We start from the raw sequence: 26,699 nt of genomic DNA on the forward strand, positions 1-26,699 counted from the left end.
ATTTCCCCAAGTCATATCAATGGATATTGTAACGGTACTAACAAATAGTATCCATGTATTAAATCCTTTCAATGGTTATACTTTGCATATTTGACAGCAATACCCGAACTGCAAAGCACCTTTTTAAAATATGTGTAATAAAAGTTTATACAGCAGTACAGTACCACAAACAAACTTAAATGTAGAGTTCAGTTTTCAAGTTTGCAGTTTGAGAATGTTGGGGATAAGTGAGGACAATAATTAATGTTGTGTGAAAGCATATTTTGGAAAGAACATGGTTTGACCATCAACTTACCAAAGCTTTTTCAAAAACCTATAATGTACATTTGTCCTGCTATGTTAAGTAAATAGTTGGTTTTTTGTCCACCTTTAGGGTGGGGTTAGTACTCTGGAAGGAAGGATATGATCAAATGGATTGAAGGGCCTTCTTCAGTCAAACCTCTTGTGAATCTTAACCAAAGATAGCAGGAAGTATGGTACAAGCAAAGTAAGGGACTGGCTGAAGATAAACAACCAATGGCAATGCTGTATGTGAAATACTCTACTTGTCATTCCAACAAGCCTCCCTTGTACACCCTCCTTCCCCACCCCTGCTCTTCACCCTCCCCAATCCCAAACCCCAGCTCGGGTCCAAAACATTGACTATCCAGTGCCTTGGGATGTCCTCCTGACGTGAAAGGTGTTGGACAAATGTAATTTTGTTGTTGTTGTTTTTGATCAGTGAGATTTTACTGCATCTGCTTGAGCTTTGAAGAGCCTGAATTCTGGGGTCATAAGAAACAAACTTAATTCAAACTTCAAAATAAAATTCGTCCATTTGGGTTCATTCAAATCCTACTTTTTTGGATCAGTTTGAGCTGAGGTTGTCCATATTTTTTTTAAATAAGGCAGCAGCTTCCTCAATAGCTCAAGACATTTATCCAGTCGGTTATTAGATGAGCCATACAGATTGAGAAAGTCCCAGGTTCAATGTCCGATCTGTGCTGAGTTAATTGATTTAAACTGGGACTGTCCCAAGATATGGAAGGGATCATTGACAAGATGTCCCACTTGTGATAGCTATCTAGCGACACCTCCTGGAGGTGAATGTGTGTGTACATGTCGGACAGAATCGGATCAATTATTGCCTTCCTAATCCATTTATCCAGCTCATTGTTAAGGCCTGCATGTGAAAGGTCTCCCCTGACTGTTCAGGGTGGTAAAGATCATCCAAAGGATTGCACCTCTTACATTAATGACTTCATTGATAAAGAAAGTCCATCTGACCTACACAAGACTCAAATAAACTGTATACCCAGCAGTGCAGATATATTGCTTTCAGAGTGAAGCAAATATGTCATGAGACTGAACTCTTGTAATTGACACACACAATGAAAGTATGATTTTTTTTCTATGTTCTTCCAGAAGATCAAATGATACCGAGATTCCTAGTCGATGAACAAAATGTTATTTGCTAAAAGGTTTGAAAATTGCAGATGTCCCAGTCAGTCGAACTTTGAATTACTGATTGAAAAGACTTCCACTGGGATACAAAGAGGAGACTTTTTTTAAAAAGAGAAAGCACTGATGTCCTCATACATCAGTAAACCCTGTTTGTAACAGAGTGAAGGGAATTCTATGCCCTATCTAAGGCACATTAAATCATTACCCGCAATCTACAACAACATTGTAGAGCCTCATGATTTCCGCACCCTCTTATTATCATTGGCCTGTTGTGAACTATCAAAAATTCTTATAAAGTGTTTAAAGTTACTATGCACTCCATTGGTTTGGAATTCCTATGCTTTTTGTTGCTCAGCTGCGCATCTGTCACATTTGGAAACCCATCACCATGTTTAAGAGCATCCAAACCAACACATAGAAATTCCCAAGATATTTATTGGAATGGAATGCACACTCTCTCCCGGGAAGAATGCATTTTGCTTACCTAATTCCAGAGAATATTGGAAGCAAGAACCAAAATTTGGGGACCCCAGTGTGTGTTGGGTTACCGCTGAAGTCTTACAAATAGCTTGTCATTGAGAACACTGTCTGACAAGCTTTCCTGCTGCTTGTCTAGGTTGAACTATCCTTCCCATTGGTGCTTTTGCTTGCAGGATTAATGGGAACTGAGTGGGAAGAATCCCAATTTATACGCAAAATGAATCATTTGTGTTTAAAATGTAGTAAAGTCCATTGAATGAATCTCGTACCAAAATACCCCAACATCAACTATTGTAGGTGAGAAAGCATCAAATGAGAGTAGATTGTAGGTACTAAGAGTTATATTGGGATTTTTACAAACCTCATTTATTTGGTACTAGCTGTACCCATTGCAGCTATGCTTGCAACCAAAGGATCCAATATGGAATGTAGATTGACACACAGAAAGACAAACTTATTTATCCTTGAAAGGTTTAGTTTTCACTTAGGCACTTTATAATGATGAATATAAATGTATAACTTACAATCACTGGGATGTCCTCCATGTGAAAGGCGCTTTAAAAGTGTAATTTTAATGTTCTTGCCACGGCTTAGCTTTGTCTGTGTTCTTTATTTTGTTCCTGCTTCTTTGCTCCGTGGGTACTTTGTGACACAGGATACCACAGCGCCACTTTGACTCGGCAATCACCAGGTGTAACTGCAGCAAAAAACGCAAAGCTGAAATGCATTTTAGGTCATAACACATGAATGATAGGAGATACCCGAAAACAAATATGCATATGTCATTCCCTGATGCAAGATCTTTCAGATGAGGCATAACTCATGTCTCTACATCAATCGGTTATTGAGATCCTTCTTGAAGCACAGACAGACAGACATTGTCATCTTATTAGTATAGAAGTAGATAGAAGATAGATATCACAAACCAAGGAGGAAATAACCCATTTATTAATAACGCTAGTTAATATTAAAACACTGACATCATCCATAAAACATGCCAAACATTTGTTCAAGTCGAAACATTTCATTGTTTACATATCAAGGTTTGAAAAATAATACAGATTAATTTACAATTAATAATTTATGCACATGAGAAAAATGTAATAAAAGGTCAGACTTCGGCATTCATTATTGTGACTTGCCTTTAATGTTCTTTAATGTACAAAGCTGGGTGACTTTCCTTAGGCTGCTTGCAACATATAGCTACAATTATATTAGACGGGGGGAAACCAAAATGGAGTGAAAAGTAAATTTGCAGCCAAATTGTTTAAATAAAAAGAACAGAAAGAGTTGTTTGCAAAGTGCAAACTGTCAACGCTGGAAGCTGGAGAGAACAGAGAAAACACTGTTTAATTTGTGTGTTTCAAGATCCAGGAATACACCCAGATCAGGAATGTCGTGCACCCAAAGCGTCTTTACCTTTAATGCGAGATAGGGGAGTTTTTAATTTGAGAAAAGCAATTAAAGGTTCCAACAAACGCTGTCGTGCTAATGGCTCATGATCACATTTAAGCCCCACAGCAAATTACTTCTAATCCACTTTGTCTCCGTCTGGTTACCTGGGGGAAATAATATCAATCCTTTCTCTTTGCTGGCAAACTGTTCCTAGGACTTTTCCAATATATATTAATCCCTTCATTCATCTCTGTCAACTGAAGACAAAAATAATTTGAGGAAGTGTAAATAGGAGAGCATACATAAAAAGGAGCTCAGCCTTATCAAACAGAGGAAAGCAGATGCTCCTATGACAATGCCTATTTATATTACAGGAAGTCAACTAATACCGCTTCAGCATCTTAGCATAACAAACATAAGAGTAATATTCTGATATGAATATTTAACCAGCGACTCAAATCATTACAATGAAGTACCCATACTGAGATTTTATTATACATCTTTCTGAAGCTGTAGTCATTTCACAGTGATAGATTCGGCAGGTCCCTAATATTTAGTTACTGTTAATTGATCAGTGAAAAGTATGGAAATGTTCTTTTTTAAAAGAAAATCACAGTAGAGATAATGCATGACATACAATGTTCCATGAAATGTGTGTCCTTGTAATTGAATCAGGAAATGGTGGGGGAAATGGAAACAGCACAGACTCAATATACCAAGTGGCCTTTGTCTGTGCTGTAAACAGCCTATGATTCTATGACTGCCCTTTTACACTTCACATTATTGGTTTGTATATAAAATGCCTTTTGGCCCATCTGTTCTCATCTCTCCTAGAACACCCCACCATCCTTTCATCACAAATTTAAACTGTGTTTTACATGAGTCCATTGTTTGCCTTCAACTATCCTTCCTGGTAACCTGTTCCTGTTGTTAATCATTGTCTGAGTAAAGAAAACCTTCCTGGTGTCTGTCCAGCAATTGCTCTTTGTACTCTAAACTTATGTCCTCTTGATCTACTGTCCTGGTGCATCCAAAAGTATTTTCTATAATAATAATTCTTGCAGTTGATACATAAAATAAGATCAGCCTTATCAAACAGAGGAAAGCAGATGCTCCTATGATGATGCCTATGTATATTATATTATCATCTCATTGAGACATCTCAAAGCAATTCACAGAATATACTATAAATTGAATTGACTGTATATTTTGTGGGGGAAACACGGCAGCCAATTGCACACATCAGTGTCCGACAAACACTCGTGGATTGAGTGACCAACTTTTTTTAAGGGATTATTACCCCAGAAAATGATAATAATGGTTGCACACTACAACTCACTAAGCCAGTCAGGAACCTAGGTGTCTTGTTCGACCCTCAACTGCCTTTTCTTCCCCACATCCAAGCCATGGCGCGCTCTGCCTTCCCTAACCACCAAAACATAATAATATAATAATAATAATAATCCTTGCATTTGATATAGCACTTTTCACGTCGGGAGGACGTCCCAAAGCGCTTCACAGAATAGACTGTAAAGTGAATTGACTGTATATTTGTGGGCGAACGCGGCAGCCAATTGCGCACAGCAATGTCCCACAAACAGTCGTAGATTGAAAATGACCAATTTATTATTGTTTTTTTGTTTTGGAGGGATTATTATTAGGCGTGTGGAGTAAGGAAACTTGCCCAAGGTTTCGCCCTGCCTGGAATTGAACTCAGGTCTCTCACTTGCAAAGCGAGTGCTCTGACCACTGAGCTACAGGACTCCAACATCCCCCGACTCCGCGACTACCTCACCCCTCAGGCTGCTGAAACTCTTGTTCATTCCTTCATCACCTCCAGGCTCGACTATGAAAACCCCTGCTTGTCGGCCTTCCCAACTCCTCCCTCCACAGGCTGCAGATAATCCAGAACTCTGCAGCACATGTTCTCTCCCGCACCAAACTCCGTGACCCCATCTCCCCCATTCTCGCCCGACTCCATTGGCTCCCTATCCTTCAGAAGATCCAGTTCAAGATCCTGGTCCTCACCTACAAAGCCCTCCATGGCCTCGCCCCACCCTACCTCTACGACCTTCTAAACCCCTACCAAACCTCCGCTCAGTTGGCTCCAATTTGCTCAATTTATCCTCATAACTCATCCCCCTCATCACGGAGCCTGGTACAGGAGAGGACATGAGCTGCAGAGTTCTGGATGATCTGCAACTTGTGGAGGGAAGAGTTGGGAAGGCCGACAAGCAGGGTATTGGCATAGCCGAGCCTGGTTGTAATGAAGGCATGTATGAGGATTGAGGCAATGGCGGAGTCGGGCAACGTTGCTGAGGTGGGGGAAGGCAGGTCGGGTCATGGCATGAATGTGGAGGAGAAAGGACAGTTGAGGGTCGAACAAGCCACCTAGGTTCCTGACTGGCTCAGTGAGGTGGAGCATGCATCCCTGGATTTCACTGTCATACATTCAGAGTCACATTTTCCATTAATGAGAAGGAATTACATGCTGCATTCTAAATTGATTAGATCAAAATAATAACTATGCCCTCAGGCACTGAAAATAAATAAACATTGTGTGATGATCGCCTGCCTTTACTGAGATAGCAGTGTTTTGGAATGTCGCTGTGTGAGAAGCCAAACTGAACAATACCCATAAATTCAAGAGGATGTCAAAGTGTGGAAGCGTAAGCACTTCAGGATGGAGACTAAAATTTTCAACAAAAAAATTGTTAAATCATTCAAGAAATATCCCCAGTTGGAACGTCTATTCTTCTATCAAGAATATAAACCAGAGTCTGTACAGATGGGAAGAGAGAAAATGTCTTTCAGACACTTGAGGAATAAAATAAATAGTTGCATGAGGTGCTGCCAATATGACAGACGGTTACCAAATGCTAAGTGACTATCTCGGTGCACATCATGTTCATATTTCCATATCCTCTGTTTCTCATTCTCTGCTCACCACTTGTCTAAATAGCAATAAATCATTGCAAAATACCTTATTTTACTTGGAGAGGAATTTACTTCAAAGCTAATGGTTCCAAAACACAAACCACTGATAAACTTTGGGCTGAAAAGCTTTTGTGACAAGATTCACATCCTTACATTCAACATTATTTATAATAATAATTATAATCCTGACATTTGATGTAGCACCTTTCAACATGTTTTGTTAAACTTCTTATTGGTGCAATGTTTAAAGATGTACAGCCATGTGTTACGGCATATCCTATTGGAAGAAAGCTCATACAGATAAAATTATATAATAATAATCCTTGCATTTGATATAATGCCTTATCATGTCGTCAAGACGTCTCAAAGTGCTTCACAGGATACCCTGTAATGTGAAGTGACTGTATTTTGTGGGTGAAACACAGCAGCCAATTGCACAAAGCAGTATCTCACAAACAATTGTGGATCAAGTAAGCACATTGTTTTTGGAAGGATTAGTATCCCCCGGAAAGCAGTCCGCCAATCGACTAACAATCGGGTTCCTACTTACTGCTAGGGAAACAGAGGCATGTAGAGTATAGAAGCTTGTCTAAGGTTTTCCACGGCCCGGGAGTCGAACCTGGGTCCTTTTAGTTTATGAGGTGGGGGTGCTACGGGTCTCCACATATAGAATAACACCCCCCACCCCCCCAATTCAAATGAACAGGTTTATTTTAGGTTTGTATGGGGTCTAATATGTAGCATGTGTGGACGTTAAAGATTGCATGACCACCATTCAAAAAGAAAAAGGAATTTCTCCCAGTATCCTAACCACCAACCCCCCAAAAAATTGGTCATTCACTTCCTGGCTATTTGTGGGACACTACTGTGCGCAAATTGGCTGCCACATTTGCTTTCCACGCTAACACCTGAATCCCTAGTATCAGGAATGGTACACCTATGTATGTATGGTTATGCATGAGTGTAGTTTATGCAAATGACACTTGCGCACAAAAGTATTTTTCATGACTAGTGGTTATATGTAAGTGTAGGTTTTACATTGAAAAATATCATAATGCAAACAAGAACAACAACAACAGATGACATTTGTATAGCGCCTTCCACGTCGGGAGGACGTCCCAAAGCGCTGGACAGTTAGAGTTTCGGACCCGAGCTGGGTGTCGGGATCGGGGAGGTTGGAGGGCGGGGGGGAAGCAGGTTGATCAAAAGCACGGTCGAAGAGGAGGGTCTTGAGATGGGTCTTGAAGGAGGCAAGGGAGGGGGCGAGGTGGAGAGACTGCAGGATGGACAACTGTGGGTCATAAACCCAATGGGCAAAGTTCTAAGTAACGTGAGCCTATTCACAGAAACAGAGAGGAAGTTAAACTCTTAGTCTAACGATTGGCATTTTAATATATGTCTCATCTCATTCCTGTTTGTCCAGAGCGTAAAGCATTTTCTCACTGCACTCTATAAATCACGCTGTAGTCTGAACCAATGATTTTTCCAGGAGTTGCCATATGTCTCCTTTTCTAATTGTCCATGTTTTTATTCTTGCACATTTGGCTGAACTCGTAGCTGAAAGAGGCATCCCCACCATGTGCTACAGAACTGCACCCAGAAATTTTGGTATTAAATGTGAAGCCATTTAAAATTACACAACTTCTGATCTTAGCTTCCAAACCAACAAAAAAAGTTAAAGCTTTGGAGACATTATTGGTATTGCTGTGCACAATTTGGCTGCAACATTCCCACACACATACAGTCACTCCACTTTACAGTAAATCCTGTGAAAAGCTTTGAGTCGTCCTCTCAACATAAAAGGTTCTATGTCATTATTATTATGGGGAAAAATTCCACCGTCTAGATTGGTCTAGATTACTCATCGCTGTCGACAGAGTCCTGTTGGAGTTTGCTGTGTGTGGACACCGGGTAAAGGCATGTATGAGATTAGCTGTGATGTTCTCCCATGGAGGAACGGTCTGCCAACACACACTCTTAAGGCTCACCCAGAAACAATGGCCACTTGAGTAATATACTCCCACATTCGGAGATACTCCCACATTGGAGTCCTGTAGCTCAGTGGTTAGAGCATTCGTCTCGCAAGCGAGAGACCTGGCCTTGATTCTCGTCAGGGCGAAACCTTGGGCAAATTTCCTTATCCACCCGCCTGATAATAATCCCTCAAGAAAAAAAAACAATAATGAAAATTGGTCACTTCAATCCACAACTGTTTGTGGGACACTGCTGTGCGCAATTGGCTGCCGTGTTTCGCCCACAAATAGAGTCAATTCACTTTACAATGCATCCTGTGAAGCGCTTTGAGACATCTAGAAGACGTCAAAAGCACTATATCAAATGCAAGGAATATTATTATTATTTATTATTATTCGTCCACAAAATATACAGTCAATTCACTTTACAATATATTTTGTGAAACGCTTTCAGACGTCTCAAAGACATGATAAGGCGTTATATCAAATGCAAGGATTATTATTATTACTACAGGGCATCTGGTACCCATGTGTTGTAATCATATGCCAGTGGAAAGAAAAAACAAGTCAAAGCACCTTCAGGAGAGCAATGGAGTGCAGAATATACAAACAATCCAAAACCACCATTTGGAGGTGAAAAAATGTGAAATTTTGAAAGCTACAAAAAGGACTTTCAAAAGATCAGCTCACTGTATACTCATCTACCAAAAAAAATCTTTCCTACACAATACATTTGAAAATCATACAAATTTTTCCCTTTTCTCTCCCATCTAACTGCTCCATCTGTATGTAGTTTAAAAGAGCAGACAGGCTACAAACTTATACATACTTTGCTGTGATTTCCCCCTCCTCCCTCAACTGTCTCTTAAGAGATGCCCAAAAGCAAGTCTTTTATTCCTTCTCTCAGCATAGTGCCTTCCTGTATTAACAATGATGAGATCAGAAACTCATTACATGAGGAACAACATTTGAACACTCTGGTACAATGCATCAGAGCTCTAAAGCATTGAAACACCATTCTGCTTCATTTTCTATCACATTTATTGGTGATGACGCCAGATGTTTGGCAATGTCTACATTTCAAAGCCAAATGAATTCCTTCCAAGCCTACAAAAAATAAATTGATTCTGTTCCTATTAGCAAAACACATGAATTGCAAAAAATTCCTAAAAACGTCTCGCACTTTGCCTCGCTTCTCTTCAAACTGGATCGAGCAGAATAACATGAGCAAATGCTGTTCATGATATGCATTGTATTTTTAGTGTTGCCTATACAGTTTAGTCTGCAGATGGGATTATCATTTCCTCTCTGTCTGACCCAAAGAGCAGATGTGTGACTCTGACAGGAATGTAGGTGAGGAAGGAGGGGAAAAAAACACAGCACAAACTGGAAAGCTATCACAGCCTCATTGACTGAGGTTTCAAGTCAGGCAACGAATCTGCCTGACGAATGTTGGTGATGGGGGAGGGGTGGAAATCTCATCAGTGGAAGTCAGGGCAAGACCTCGTCTTAACATGGGTGGTCACCATGAAAACAAAAATGCTCCAAACATATGACTCTACAAAATGTGATGGTTATCTGCTGTCCCATAAGAACCTGAGCACAAAAAGTGGCATTTTCCTGCAGAGTAAGATGATGTACGAGATTTTAAACAAGACCTAAAGCATGTACAGCAAAAGGCAAGCTGCCGCCTCGCTGTGTTCTTCAATCTAAAACCTTTGAGCACCAAACTCCCGCAGCCTGAAGATTGCATCTATCTGACAACAATTACAATTATTGCAACATTTCATACAACAATAAATGTATTTGGAGAATAACAGAAAAGAGGAACCTTTCTTCACTGCCATCGGACTTCAAATATGTTATAAACTTGTTTCTTTTTTTTTGCTTTGACATCATTTCCACTATGTCCTCCGAGAATTCAAACACAATATCTTGCACTTCACCACCCGTATGTTTTTTGATCTCATCCGCACTAATCTGGGGGGCATTGATTGGAGGCCAGTTGCTTTTCCACAGGAACTGAGGGTAAATTAATAGGCAAAGTCACCCTAGTGTAACTCCCAGTTGCTGGTTAGGCCTGGAATTAGATTTCCAGCAAAGAAGCCTGAGTTCTCCACTGCGGAGAGCTTGTGGCATGGGAAGCCTTCAAAAAAGTGGAGAAAATATCTTATCAAAACAGGAAAGAGGGAATATCTATTTCATTCTGAAAACTGAGGGAGAATCTTTGGAAAAAGCACTGCTGTTGCTACTGTAAAGCAAACAAAAGCTAAAACAGATTAAAGCCATTATAGCTGCAACGGTATTTTTTGCATTGCTTTAATGGAAATTGAATGGCAAATTGGGAAAAAATATTTATTTTAATGGGAACTATTCCAAAAAGAATACTATAGGATGGATCACTACAAAAATAGCAAAAAACCTTTTAAAGTGAATTTTAAAAATGTCCATTCCTATGTGATGAAACGTTTTGGTCTCAAAGAGCTTCACAGAATATTCTGTAAAGTGAATTGACTGTATATTTTGTGGGCAAAACATGGCAGCCAATTGTGCACAGCAGCGTCCTCACAAACAGTCGTGGATTGAGTGACCAAATTATTATTGTATTTTTTTTCATCAGAATTCTTACAGTCCAGAGATGGGCTCCTCCATTAAACTGTAACAGTAACTGTCAAGTGTATAAATAGTTTCAGCAATTCAGAGAAAGATTCCTGGGATGAAAGATAATATGGCTGACAAAACAACTAACCAAATAACATTCTACTGTGCTACTCGATGTATCAAAGCACGTCATAGAATTTTACTGTGAAGTGTCGTGATTGTGTTTTTGCAGGCAAATGGGGCAGCCATGCACGCAGCAAAGTCCCGTAGACAGCCATAAGTGCAAAGTTGCTGTATCTTTAATGCATTGACTGAAAATATTCAATCAGTGATCAATACGTCTCTACCTTTGCCAGTGAACACCTGCAGTGACTGCACATTTCAAGTCCACAGCCTGAATTTGTCTGCATCAACTTCCATCAGCCCTGGTTACACAAATAACAATCAGATTCACTTGCAATTACTAGTACCTGTTAATTGCGGAACTAGACCCGTTTGCACATAGATAGCACAATCTGCTATTTTGGCATGTGGCTGGTTTTCCCAACTTGAAAGTTTTGTATGAGACATTAAACCATGGTTCCGTCTGCCTGTTTGGGCAAATGTTAGAAATCTGATAGCCCTATTTGAAAAGAGAAGGGATTTTCTCCCCATGTCCTGACTACCAATTCCCTGGATAAAATTGGTCATTGACTCCATGGCTGTTTGTGGGGCGTTGTTGCGCACAAATTGACTGCGTACAAAATATAGTGTCTACGGTGCATTCTGTGAAGTGCTTTGACACATCTTTCTGACAATAAAAGATGTTACAGTATACCAAATGCAAGGATGATTATTATAAATTTTAAATCAATCTTAAACCATGTGGAATTGGACCACTTCTAGAAGATGGTCTGACTGAGCAATACCAACATCTGGTTTCTAGCTGGCGGTACAGATGTGCTAGTGAATGTTATTAGCTCTTTTCCCAATTGTTGAAGTACTGGCATGTGGAGTTCTGGTATCACAAGGAGACCCAGAGTAAGTTCACATAACAGAATAAAATGGCAATAACAAGCTTTATGGAAATACAAAATGTCATTTTAACAGCTGTTGTATCACCAGTATATATTGCACAGTATAAACACATCAAAGCAAAACTCCAATGTAAAGCTGACAGTGTCTCAATTTTTGAGAATCCCTATAACAAAGAGGTTTCCATATGTATTAAACAAAAATCAATGATCGTTAAGAGCTTTGCAAAAACAAATCTTATCATACAGTGGCTGTAGTGGCCAGCTAGCAACTGACCTTCAGTTTCTTCAACAAAACACGGTTAATCATTTATATGGGAAGCAAATTGATTTAAAAACCATGGGATATTTCACACTTACCTTAGTGCTCTTTGGTGTGAGCTGTCCTTTCTCCCTCACATCCGCACCACAACTGGCACCGCCTTCCATCACCTCCGGAACATCGCCAGACTACGGCATTACCTCACCCCTCACGCTGCTGAAACTCTGGTTCAGGCCTTTGTCACCTCAAGGCTGGACTATGGGAACTCTCTCCTCGCCGGCCTTCCCGCCACCTCCCTCCACAAGCTGCAGGTCATTCAGAACTCTGCAGCTCGTGTACTGCCCCGCACCAGGCTTCGGGACCACATCACTCCCACACTCGCTCGCCTCCACTGGCTCCCCATCCCGCAGAGGATTGATTTCAAGATCCTCATCCTCACCTACAAGGCCATTCATGGCCTTGCTCCCTCCTACCTCTCCAACCTACTATCCCCCTACCTACCTGCCCGTACCCTCCGTTCCTCTGGCTCCGGTCTGCTCCACGTCCCCCGCCCCAATCGCCCTACCATCGGTGGTCGGGCTTTCAGCCTCTCAGCCCCTAGGCTCTGGAACTCTATCCCCCAGTGCCTTCGCCGCTTCCTCCCTTTCCTCCTTCAAGGCCGGTCTCAAAACCTTTCTCTTTGACCGTGCCTTCAGCTCCCCTCTCGACTCTCTTCCCCTTCCTCGCTCCCTCCCTTCCCTCCCCTCACCCTGACCATTTCCCCCCTGCTCGGGTCATGCCCCAACTGTGCAGCGCCTTGGGACGTCCTCCCGACGTGAAAGGCGCTTTATAAATGGAATCTTGTTGTTGTTGTTGTTAGTCAAGATCTGCAATACATGCAGCATCTCGTATGTGGAACTCATTGCCAGAAGCAGCTGTTGAAGCAAAAAATATTAATGTCTTTAAGAGAAAACATAATAAATACATGACACAGAAAGGTTTAGAGAGATGTAGTTGAAAGGAATAGGAGGGGTGGGGGCTGGTATAAATACCAGCATGAAGTAGCTGGGCCAAACAGCATGCTTACGTGTCGTTTCATTCTAGAAACTCTGTGTAACTATGTATCAAAATGACATAGATTCTAAACCAATGGCCGTTAATCTGTCAATAAAGCAGTGGCTAAAGTCAGTGTTGTGTAGTTCGTATAATTCGGAAATTAATCAGTTACATGGATGTTCAGGTACAGCATAGATTCACTAAGATGTTATCAGGTTTCAATTTTGAAGCAAGACGTCAATTAGGACTTTTTCCACTGGAGTGAGAGGTCCAAGGCTGATTTGATAGAAGTCTTAAAGATTACGAAGGTTATTGTAGGGTAACTAGTAATGAATCGTTTCACTAGTCAATGAGTCAGTAACAAGAGGGCACAAGTTTAGGATAATCTTAAAAAAAGATTAATGAGGAGGTTAGTACAAAATATTTTTACACAAAGGGTGATGAAAATTTGAAATGTTTTGCCACAATGGTGTTGAAGCAGAGTCCGTACGTTATCTTAAAAGGGAATTAGCTGGAGACTTGAGAAAGAAGATTAAAGAGGATGGGACAGAGTAAAGTGGAATTGGATTAAGTGTCTCTCGTTTAGAAAAAACACTTGTGCAGTCTCAATGGGCCAAATTTCTATGCTGCTATAGAGTGCACTGGGACCCCACACTGCGCGAGGGGTGCTATATGAATGCAAGTTGTTGTTGTTGATCCCATCTAGAGTGCTGCATACAGTTCTGATCACTGTGATGAAAGAGGGCTGCCCAGACTCTAGTGCAAAATAGAGCAACAAGAATGATCGTCGGGGTAAGGGCAATGAGCTATGCGCAAAGATTTTTCAGAAGAAACCTTATTGAGGTGGATAAAATTTTAAATGGGATTGAAAATGTGAACCCAAAACAATACTTTAGGATGCAACAGGACAGTAGAACAAGAGGGCATATTTTCAGAATGGTGAAGGCCAATTTCCGCGCAGGTACAAGGTTGTTTTTCTTTACTTAGACAGTAATTAACGACCAGAATAGGCTGCCAGAAAGAATCATTAAAGCCAGGAGATTGGACTCATTTAAAAAAAACACAGCTTGAAGTTATTATGGGAGGACGGTAAGTTGGGAATTCTCAAAAGAAGAGATCAAATGGGCCAAAGGGCCTTTTTCATTCAAGCTAATCTTGTGATCTTGTATAACATGCTACGATTCCATTTTTAAATTACAATCTCAAACTAACAGATAAAGCTACCTAATAACTTAGTTAAGTGTATTATGTACACTCTAATTGTTTACCTTAACGACATACTTAAGTTTTCCTTGTTAAAGTTCAATGAATTGTACAGAACGCAGTTTCATAATGAATTGTTTCATACTGAATTTAAATATTTTGCACGTATACACACACATACAAAAAAATTTACACCCATGCAAACATTGGTGGTGTTCTGCACTGGAGACCTTGGCTGCTTGACAAAATAAAAAAATCATTTGACTCAATCATGGAAACTTGATAGTCACTAGTATAAATTTTGACTGCACAAGTGATTCGCAGGGATCCTGTGATCATTAACCACACTCAGTTGAAATAAAATGTCTCTATTCGCTGGAGAGGAAGCACAATTTTTGGGGGTTTCCCTGAACACTGCTGCAGACACTCATCTCTATCACTAGAGGGCAGTGGCAGTTTGTTTTAACAGAAGTAATTTTGTCTGTGTAACAGGAGTTTAAAATGTGGAAGCAAAGTCTGGAATTTTACAAAGCATTGGGAAATATTGGAGCATGACAGTAACAGGATGTGCGATACGCCTGATTTTATCCGAGGGATTGTTGGACACCACATCAGGTGAAAGGCCCTTCGCATTACTGACGAGATTCAATATTTATTAATTCTGTGCAAGTCCAAGTCAGGTTGCCTATTTTTAAGACTACCCAGCCACCTGATGGAAAACATTGCTTCTGATCCAGGGAGCGCAGGTATAAGATTTGTATAATGGAAGGATGAGATGGAATAATATGAACAGAATAAATATTAATAATCCCTCCATTTAATACATCTCTTCATCACGTCGTTGAGACATCACAAAGTACTTCACAGGATTTTACTGTGAAGTGGAGTGACTGTGTATTTGTAGGTGAATGCAGCAGACAATTTGTGCACAGCAATGTCCAAGAAATAGCCATGAAATGGTCCTGATAGGAGAACAAAACACTAAAGTACACAATAAAATGAAGAAGCAATAAAATGTTACAGTTCTCCTTCAGAGAAAGGAGGGCTCTGGAGAGGGCAAGAGGAAGTGAATTTGAATTCTGTTATAATCCTAATAATAATACTTGCATTTGATATAGCGCTTTTCATGTCTTCGAGTTGTCTCAAAGCACTTCACAGAATATACTGTAAAATGAATTGACTGTATATTTGTGGACGAAACACGGCAACCAATTGCACACAGCAGTGTCCCACAAACAGTCGTGGATTGAGTGAGCAAATTATTATTGTTTTTTTAGGGATTATTATCCCTAGAAAAGCGATCTGCTAATTAACTAACAACTGGGTTCCTACTTACAGCGAGGTAAACAGAGCTGTGTGGAGTAAGGAAACTTGCCCAACATTTCGCCCTGCTGGGAACAGAATCCAAGTCTCTCGCTTGCAAGGCGAGTACTCTAACCACTGAGCTACAGCACTCATACTATTATCTTACTATAATAGTATCTTACTATTCTATCTTACTATTTTGGAATTCAATGTCTAGCATTTTTACTTCCAGTCGAGAATAGTGCTCCATCATGTTCTAAAAGCTGATTCCCTCCACTCTACCAACTCATTTAAGCTGGATGCGTCCCTCCAGGAGGAGAGTGTGCATTCCATTCCAATATATAGGAATTTCTATGTGTAGGTGGGATGCATGGAACTCTCAGTTTGGTTTGGATACTCTTAAGCATGGTGATGGGTTCCTACATGTCTCGGACACTCTGCTGACCAAAAAAAGTAATGTCTCTGTCCCACCGTTGCAGGACGAGCTTTTAGCTACTTAGTCCCTATTCTCTGGAACTCTGCCCAATTCCCTCCACCTCACTCCCTTCCTCTCTGCTCTGAAAGCCCACCTGAAAATCTCTTTGAGTGGGTTTTCTTGTCACCCTTCACCTTCTTCCTCATATCTTATATCCTGCTTGGTGTAAAGCCCATATGAGGTATGTGTCTATATAAAATGCACTGTATAAGTGCAAGTGGTTGGTGGTATTTCTGAAATGGCTAACTGCATTTTCAGAAGCCAGCAAAATAAAAAAAAGTCAGGTTTGTTTTCTTGTTTTTATTCGCATTTTGTCGGCTTTAGGAATTGCAGTCAGTTGTTACAAGAAAATTCCAAATGAAAAGGCAGATTAATACTCATTAAAAAATCAATAAACATGGCAATTAATACTCCCCAACAATTTTTTTGAATATTGCAAATCCAATGTCCAATGTCAAATTTCTTCAATATGTTTTTAATCCATGCTTTTTTCACTATCTAGGACACTGCTGATTTGTGACTTCAGTTTACGCCACAAAAGATCATTTCAACTTTACACTAGTTGGCCTTCAGTCAAAATACAGTATTTTGTTTTACAATAAAATAAATTCCCTTTGGGCTCCTAATTTTTCTGTCCTTGGCAACTGAATGCATGTGATCACAAAATATGCTCTCCAGTGCCACTGTAAATCTTAATCCTACCAGTCTCTGCTATAAATAAGATCTTTTGAAAAGAAACACAATCTTAGACCAATTCCAGGGTGGTTCATTTGGTTTAACATTTAAGACTGGATTGCTTGTGTGCAATGCATCCTTAGTTCTAAGTAGGTCCCATAGCAACATAATGGAAATTCTAAATGCAACATTGGAGGTCTGATATTATCTCAGATCATACATTTGCAATTACCAAGAAGAAAGACAAATAATTTACTGTGCCAGGCTAAAAGTTCCTTTTCGGACATGGAAGGAAAAGCTGACTAATTCTCTGACAACCTGGCATGTAATATAACGCAGGGGTCCATTATAAATTCATATCTAGAGTTGTTTCTTAAAGTTCTCAAAATTGTGGTTTCCAATAGGTCAGATTCAGTATCTTATTTACTTTGTATTATTATTGACTTTGTATTAAACCTATTTTTAAAAATATTTTTTTTACAAAAACGTGAGGAATATTTATTGCATGGTACTTAACAGCGATGGACAATACTGATCTGATCACCATATTGGAAATTTAGCTTTTATGTAAGAAGTAACCTTGTGCATGGCGTTCACAAAAACATTAAACAATGCACATTTATTTACTGTTTAAAGCACTCCGGGATGCTACCCTGTATGAAGGGTGCTATAATAATGCGAGTTGTTGTTAACTAGTAGTTTACCATAACTACTGCAGAACTTGATTTCTGAATAAGATTGCAAAACGTTTTATATTTCCCATAATTACTGTGAGAAAGAAAATGATATCTTTCACAAACTTCAAAATGATTGTTCCAACTATGTCTACATCTTGAAATAATTTTATATTCTGGTAAATAATGGCAATTTCCATTGCAAAGTGACAAACTGCATCTGTTTGTTGAAACTTATTTTAACATCCCCTTGAAGACCGTGTATCATTGCTAGTGCAGATTGGCTGTAGTGGTTGCTTTTATCAAGTATAGTCACTAAATTCAACAATAATTACTGTAAAATGCTTTGAGACTTTGACTTGATAGGTGCTGCATCAAATGCATAGATTATTATTGTATTGCTTGGTTCCAAAGAAGAGGTTTGCCGTTAAATCCTATGCAAAGCTATAGGATTCATGCCCATAGTTGGGACAGCCATGGAAAAGAAAAGCTAAGGAAATTGTGCCAAGCAGACAAGGCCTGGGATACTCATGTTAAAGGGACAGCAGAACAAAAGGGGAGTTTATATCATTTGTTTTACACAACGGAACATAGGAACAGGAGCAGGCCATTCTGTTTGTCAAGCCTGTTCCAATGCTTTCTCAGATCATGGCTAATCGGTAACTCAGTGACATTTGCCAGCCTTTTCTCTACATTCCCTCATTCCCTTACTAGCCAACTGTTTATCTACTTCCCTCTTTAACATTCCCAATGACTTTGCATTAACAATGCTTTTAGGATGTGATCATTATTATTATTATAATCCCACAACTCTGAATAAAGAAATATTTTCTGATTTCATTATTAAGAAGTCTAGCTCTATTAGTTTTATATTTGTCTATCTTGTTCTGGATTCAACAACCATAGGAAAGAGTCCCTTCTTATTCACTGTTGGGATATAGAGATTCCCCTATAATCATTTATGTCGAGCTACAACATCATTGTATTTGATCAGTAATTGTGCTACTTGTGCGTTATCGTGTTTGATGGGCTCGTACATCTCAGGCTTCTAGATGTCAATTCCTGTTTACTATCTTAACACCCCGATCAGATCACTCCTCAAGATTTCTGTTCAAGAGAGTACAGCCCCAGTTTGCACATTATGTCCTTATAAATAAGTCACTTCAATTCAGGTATAATTCGGGTGAACCTTCGCTGCATGGCCTCCAAGGTCTCCAAGGCCAGTACATTGATCTGAGATGTGATGCCTGGAACTAGACCTCCAATTGAGGTCTGATCAGGGCATTATACAATTGTAACATCACTTCCTGTGTTTTATATTCATATTTCAAAGAAGCTGTTAGAATGTGGAATACCTTGCCATAAGTAGTGCTGTAGCCTTTTCTCTTTAGCCTTATAGCAACAATTAAAATGGAACCCGATTAGCACTTGAAGCGTAATAGTATGAAAGGACATGGGGGAAGAGTAGGGAATTTGACAAGAGTAGATAATTCAAATGAAAGAGCAGGATCGCAGTGGGCCAAATGGAGTCCTGTAGCTCAGTCGTTAGAGCACTCGCTTTGCAAGTGAGAGACCTGAGTTCAATTCCAGGTAGGGCGAAACCTTGGGCAAGTTTCCTTACTCCACACGCCTAATAATAATCCCTCCAAAACAAAAAACAATAATTAAATTGGTCATTTTCAATCCATGACTGTTTGTGGGACATTGCTGTGCGCAATTGGCTGCCGCGTTCGCCCACAAATATACAGTCAATTCACTTTACAGTGTGTTCTGTGAAGCGCTTTGGGACGTCCTCCCAATGTGAAAAGTGCTATATCAAATGCAAGGATTTTATTATTATTATTGTTATTATTATTTCTTGTTTTTAAACTTTCTATGATTCCATGAACAATGGATGGAAAATCTAACGATGACTTGGAAGCTTTAAGATCAGTGCTATATTATGATTGTCCCACAATCAATGCAATGTGAAAGCTGTGGCTTGGATCCAATGGTCTTAAGGGATGGTTATTACCAACCATAATTTTTGTTTTCATTTTCCCAATCAGGACATCTGAAAGAGTTGTGAGCTGAAGAAGTGCTGGATAGCTAAATGTTAATTGACACGCACTTCCCCAAAACAGATTTGCTCGCGCCATGCAATCCTTTGATTGTTAGGAGTGGATAAGAGTGAAACAAGTGACCTCTTGCTGGGTCAGTGTAATTGGCACCACTGCTCCCTGAGAAAAAATAATGAACTTTGTTGGCTGCCAATTGCTCACAATTTAAATCGCACAGAAAGATTACCTCCCTGAAAGGCACTAAATTCAGACTTATTTAACCTTTTGCTTTCATATGGCACCATTCACATAAGAAATCCTCTCAATTTGCCTGACAAATGTAACTGAGCATCTAGCAATAAAAAGGAAGATTTAAAGATTTGGGCCCTTGTCAAAAAGGTGCACCTTCTTCACTGAAAATGAATACTTTCTCCACAAGTCTGGCATACTCTCAATGGAAATAATTTATTTTCTGGAAAGGTTGACTTCAGAATTACAATTGAAAATGTTTGTGTAATATGGTATGTTGTAATACAATTGAACAATTGAGTTAGCTCCCTTCCCAATGTGATTTAGCCTCATTTGCGATCAATGCGTTACTTGCAACTTTAATAGCTGTGCAAATTGTTTCTGGTTCTTGGAAGATTATTATCCATTTGTTTACTGACATTAATAACTCATTTCACAACCATAACTGTTTAGTAGATATGCGTGGGTCAGCACTATTGGGGATGGAAATACAATTTTGTATGAACATAAAAGCAAGGAAAGAGAAAAGGCTGCACAACCCTTTGAGCACATTCCTTCCACAGACTCAGTCCAACTTGTCTAGTTGCAGATTCTATCCAACTTCATCAATCTCTTGAGGAAAGATTCAGGACAATTTGCTCTGCCTTTCAATGATAATCACATTCCAGAATGTCAGTCCAACCTTTCAGCTTGAAATATTCGTTGCCAGCCTATAGTTTATTTTTGCATAAATATTCTATTTCAAACTTGAACCAGAAAACATTTGATGACCTCTATATGACAATGGAACAAAGAAGCTAGCCATCTCTCCAACTGAGTTATGCTGCTTTTAAACTCCCAGGGGGTAAAATGTAATGTAATTTGGCTAACTTGACTAGTGCTAAACTTCTGAAGTTCCTATGAAGGGTGGAATCACCCATTGCCTCCATTTCCAGCAACTCTGAATCCATAAAGAAAAATCTCAGTATCTAAGGAAGGAAAATTGTCTACCATTTGAGTGTATCTCCCAGTGCTACTGTGATTTGCATAGTGGAGATGCTTTACATTTCTAATGATAATAATAATAATCCTTGCATTTGATATAGCACCTTATCATGTTTTTGAGATGTCTCAAAGCACTTCATAGAACATACTGTACAGGGAATTGACTGGATATTTTGTGGGAGAAACACTCAGCCAATTACACACAGCAATGTCCCACAAATAGTCATGGATTGATAATTTATTATTTTTTTTGGAAGGAATTATTCCCCCCTCAGAAAAGCGACCTGCCAATCAAATAACAACTTGTTTTCCTACTTACTGTTAGGTAAACTGAGGCGTGTGGATTAAGAAAACTTGCCCAACGTTTTGCCCCGCCGGGAATTGAACCCAGGTCTCTCACTTGTGAGGCGAGTGCTCTAACCACTGAGCTACAGGACTCCTGTAATGATGTTCATGATAATGTTGGATGGTCGGGTGTGTATGGAATGTAAGTTGCCACAGCCGCCCTCAGAAACTGAAAGAACAACGAGGACTTGGTATGGAACAATGCCTCTCGTTCAGGTTCACATTTTAAGTATCTGCAAGGTAAAAGTTGCATAGGTCGAATATATAATGTTAACCTGGCTCAGTTGGTAGCACTGCCACTTCAAGATCGGAAATCGTGCGTTTAATCCTCATGTTGGGATTTGAACTGATAGTCTAGGCTAACAGTCCAGTACAGTGCTGGGGGAACACTGCCTTATTAGACGTGACATTGAATCTGATCCTCCCTCTTCCCCTTCCCCTCTCCCCAGAAAAAACCTTTGAATAACAAATAAGCCAATTGTAAAAATATATAAATAGCTACGATAAAGAAATGGATTAGCATTCCAACAGCTGGGTCTCTGGGAAAGGGAGCATGTTTTATAGCTGCAATACTGTAAGGCCCTGCGGATATGTTGCAACGTTAGTGAGCAATAGGTGTCATTGTTTAAAGCCAGAACTTTTAAGTCAGGATCTAATTTATAAAAAAAAGATTTGATAAAGAAATGGATTAGCATTCTAACAGCTGGGTCTCTGGGAAAGGGAGCATGTTTTATTGCTGCAATACTGTAAGGCCCTGCAGATATGTTGCAACGGTGTTGCAAGATATGTTGCACCAATAGGTGTTATTGTTTAAAGCCAGAACTTTTAAGCCAGGATCTAATTTATAAAAAGAAGGTTTGACATTGAAGTTGGCAGCTCCTTGCTTGGCTATCAATGTTAGATGCAAAATTAGTTTAACATCATATTCACAGAGACCCAGACATCCTGATGTTTTCATGAATGTACTGTAATATTTTCAATGGTCTTAACTGGCAAAGAACAAAGATACTTTCACAGCTTGTCTGCAAATCCCTCCTAAATTCTTCAGAATATATCAAGGATCTGCTAAATTCCTGCTTGAAACAAACTTTCTCCCCATTTTCCATTACCACCTAATAACAGAGTGATAGTGTGCAGAGCTGAGCACCTAAGCAGATTTCAAAACATGCAGTAAAGAAAGTAAATGGAATCTTGGATAATGAAGAGGTGAATCGTCAAATGGAGTCCCTTCTCAATGACCGTATAAACAACTAGAAATTACACTTTTGGGAAATATACGCATCAAAAGATAGCATTGTCTGAGGACTGGTAATGTAGTAAATGTTGGCTCGGCTGAATTTTTTATTGGTTCCCTGAGCCAAACATGATTTCAGCTTTGGCTCCAAGTCTGTAAAATATAATCTCTGCCGCCAAGCCTGTCATTTCAACCTGTCATTCACCAAACTCACGTCCTCCACAAAAGACTCCTTCACAAACTGCTGTCTCTGATAAATGCAAGGTGCTGTATGGAAAAAATAATAATAGGTGGGACATACACTCCATGGCTGGAACAGAGCTTGCCAAGGTGGAAGCTGGGAGCGAGAATGGTGGGGCGGGCGAGACGTGGGCTATGAAGCAGACCGGAGCCCACTGAGCAGAGAGGGCGGGCAGTTTGGTAGGGGGATTAGGATGTCATAGAGATAGGGAGGAGCAAGTCCATGGAGGGCTTTGAAGGTGAGGACCAGGATCTTGAACTGTATCCTCTGTGTGATGGGAAGTCAGTGGAGTCGGGCGAGGAAGGGAGTGATAGGGTCATGGAGCCTCGTGCAGGAGAGGACACGGGCTGCAGAGTTCTGAATGACCTGCAGCCTGTGGAGGGAGGAGTTGGGGAGGCCGACAAGCAGGAAGTTTGCACAGTCAAGCCTGGATGTTCTGAATACGTGTATGAGGGGCTCATAGAAGGAAGTAAAGAAAGAAGGAGGGAGGGAGGGAGGAAGGAAGGAAGCTTGGGGTGTTAATTGACTCATTGTTCATCTTATCAAAACAGTGTGAGTCTGTAATTATCAAGACAAGCAAGATCCTGGGATATATTGCTAAAATAATGAGGCTCAGATCTCCAAAAGTCTTACTCTAAATCTTATTTAACATAAGGAGTTGCTTTAAAATTTCTGCAAACTATAGTTATAGTTAATAATAATAATATTTGATATAGCACCGTTCACTCCGGGACCATGCGAATAACCTAGAAAATGCTGGAGATTCACATCAGGTCAATAAGCATCTGAAATAATGATCCTTATATTTGATATAGTGATATAGCTCCTTTCACATTGGGGGAAGTCTCAAAGCAGTTATTTTGGATCAAGTACTTGGAGAGTTGGGGGGAAAGGAGGGAAAATTCTTTGGTATGTGTGGTTCTTATCGGAATGCAAGTCAAATATAAGCCATAGTTCAAATGCACTTGTGTGCATTTCAACTATTATTGATTATTAAGTTATTAACTTAATAATTATTAACTATTAAGCTAGCTCAAAAAACAACCTTTGTCAAGTCATATTTCATTGTTCAATATCGAGTAACTTTAAAATGACTTTCAAAGTAAACTGTTCATGTGTAACGCCCATACATGCATGGGCGCTTGTATATTTATTAAATATTTTGATGTCACGTGCTTTTAATATAATAAATACAAGCAATTAAGTTTACAGGAGAGAAAACTACGCAGGGTGCTTTCATTACCTTCTTGGAGACCGTTGCCTGCTTGAATCAGACATCTAAATTCAGGTACTTGTACACTGCTCTGGATACGAAACTCTGCTACCAGTTGGAGATAGGTCTGCAACCTAAAAGCATTCCAGAGTTTAACATAAGCAATTCATCGTTTGGCTTGGAGACACTTTGTACCACCCGTTGATACAGTGCATAGAGTATTATTAGTGGACTGTAGCCCACATGATGGGTTTTGTGGTTCCGCCCACAGATTAAACATGGATCCTATCCAGATTTGAGAGGTGGCCAGCCAGACTGTTATTGACCCTTTGGTTTGACTTTGGAGGGTTCTTTGGGATGTGTAGGAACAGCCAGAGATGCAACACATGGTTACCATATGTAAATGCAGACATTATTTTCAGGCAGTTTAAACCACAATCACATTGTTCACTTCACTCTTCTTTGCAAACTGGTGTTCTTTATAGCGAACACAACATTTATTTATTACGTGTTGCATATATTAGTCCTTCTGTATATCTGCCATTTTCAACTAGTATATTAGTGACTTTACACACATAAAAACTTGAATATTGTCACAGTACAGCTCTCTGAGACGTTCTCCTGCATGAAGGAAGCTAAATAAATGGAAGTTGTTGTAGTTTTAACTGACTCACTCTCTTGTAAGTACTGTGGGACTGTGTTAATTTTCATTCCAGAAGCAAATTATAATAACGTTGCATTTAACATAGTGCCTGCAGCATGAAAACATTTCAAAGCGCTTCACAAGTAATTGGTGTCAAATGTCACAACTATATTTGTAGACAAATGCAACAGTCAGTTTATTCACAGCAATGTACAGTACTACCTCAAACAATCATGAAGTAAATTACTAATTTATCTGGAGGTTTACTAGCCAGGGTACCAAACATTACTCCTTCTCTGTTCAAGCTGTGTCATGAGATCTTTACCATCTATTTGAACAGGCAGACAGGACATTATTCTTTGCATCCCTTCAAAGGCTAACACCTCTAACATTGCATGGCTCCCTCAACACTGGAGTATCAGTTTAGACTATGAGATCAAAGTCCCAATGTAGGCCTTGTAAGCAATCCCAGAATTCTGAGTTGTCTTAAATTGACCAAAGAAAATTGCAAAGACTCATGGATTTGTTTACTTCAGCAATGCTATTTCATGATGCAAATGTATCCCTGCCAAAGACAATGGAAAATGAGTGGAAGAATGTTTACAGAACAAAAGTTTCTTCCACATCATCGCTGATAAGCTTCTCTCTGGGCAGAAAAAGACTTATTTAAAACAACCTGTGAGATTGTTTGATAAAAAGACGTTTTTTGTAAAGCTAAATCCGGATACCTTTACAAGTTTGATGTGCACTTCTTTACAGGGTATAAATGTAAGAATAATTGCCACTAAAATGAGAAGAACTAAGTTTGGAGAAGAGAGAGATTTGGGAATGGACTCGCTACCCATAACCAACATCTTAAAGAAAGAAGACAAAGATCGAGACAATGGTCAACATGATCAACGCTCACAAAACAACAATCTTGTACCAGTTGAAATTCTTAACGAAATGGGAAGAACTGAATTTGGAGAAGAACTGAGTTTGGAAATGAAGAAGCCAAGAACAACTAGTCTCGAGAAAAGAGAGATACACTGCAATTAACATGGATCAACACACATTAACAAATTGATTCCTCCATCAAAGCCATGGTATTGATCCAATCAACTCATTGCAATGAACTTTACTAATCATAAGCATTAATTTGAATTGATGAAACATATAACTTTGTTATGTAAAACTTTGCCAATCTTTTATTAAATTGTATTACTTAAAAAGGAAATCTGTGTCAGTTCATACTTCACCACAGGGTCACGAATTATACTTCACCACAGGCCACCAGCCTTCTGACCCAATCTGAAACCTAACCTTTGAAGGTTTAAGGTGAGAAAAGCCACAATTATATCTAGTTATCATCGTGTAACAAAGGCATCAGATCGATCCTGCAGATGGTCAGTTCTTGACAGACAATAAGAGATATTGGGGGGGTGGGGGGCTGGGAGAAGAGGGAAGGAAAGTTGTTATTGTTGTTGAGTTAGGTAAAGCAATACTTAACTTATTCTGATCGCTTTTATTTGTTACATCTTTAGAATGGGATTAGAAAGTCAAAACAAAAAGATCACATCCACGATGTGCCTTGAAAATAAATTACACAATATTCATTGGCTTGAAGAAACTTGAGTGATATACAGTGCTTCCAGATGTGCCCTAGTTACACTGGATATTTTGCATAGGTGTGATCTGATTTTGTTAAATTGTGTCAATGCAGATGTATAGTATATTGTTGATGCCTTGATTTACCTCAATCAAAAAAGCACTTGAAATGGGTAAGAATGCAGGTTACTTGCAGCCAACATGACAACAGAAGCTAAGGATGCACACTACACAGCTGCAAAATGGCAAGCGAATGGTTAATTGTCTAATCACCCTTTTGCTGTTTTTCCTTCAGTTTTCAGCCGCCCCCACCCCCACCAAAGACATTGACCCAAGTTGAGGTCAGTGACCCTGCATTACCTTAGCCAAATAGCTATTCATCATGTGTATCAGTCTAGTCAGTGAAAGAAAGGCTGTACAACCATAGGGGGCATCAGTTCGGAACACAATTTTCTCCTTACACATAGTCTAGGTACAGATTCATGCCAAAGATGCTAGGGCTGAGATAGGTCATCTGAGCCAGAGAACAAGTTGGCCTTAGTGTCACCTGAGCTAAGGAGGTGAAAAAAACAACCCAAGCTCTCTGCTCCTGATCTCAGTGTGGTGACTTTTCTTCCCCCACCCCCCCCTATCTCCCCAGACAGTGGATAAGGATAAATCGAGGCTTTGCTGAAATGCTCTCCATCTCCCGTA

Source organism: Callorhinchus milii, unplaced genomic scaffold (genome assembly GCF_018977255.1).
Source record: "Callorhinchus milii isolate IMCB2004 unplaced genomic scaffold, IMCB_Cmil_1.0 Scaffold3, whole genome shotgun sequence".
In the NCBI taxonomy this organism is placed as follows: Eukaryota; Metazoa; Chordata; class Chondrichthyes; order Chimaeriformes; family Callorhinchidae; genus Callorhinchus; species Callorhinchus milii.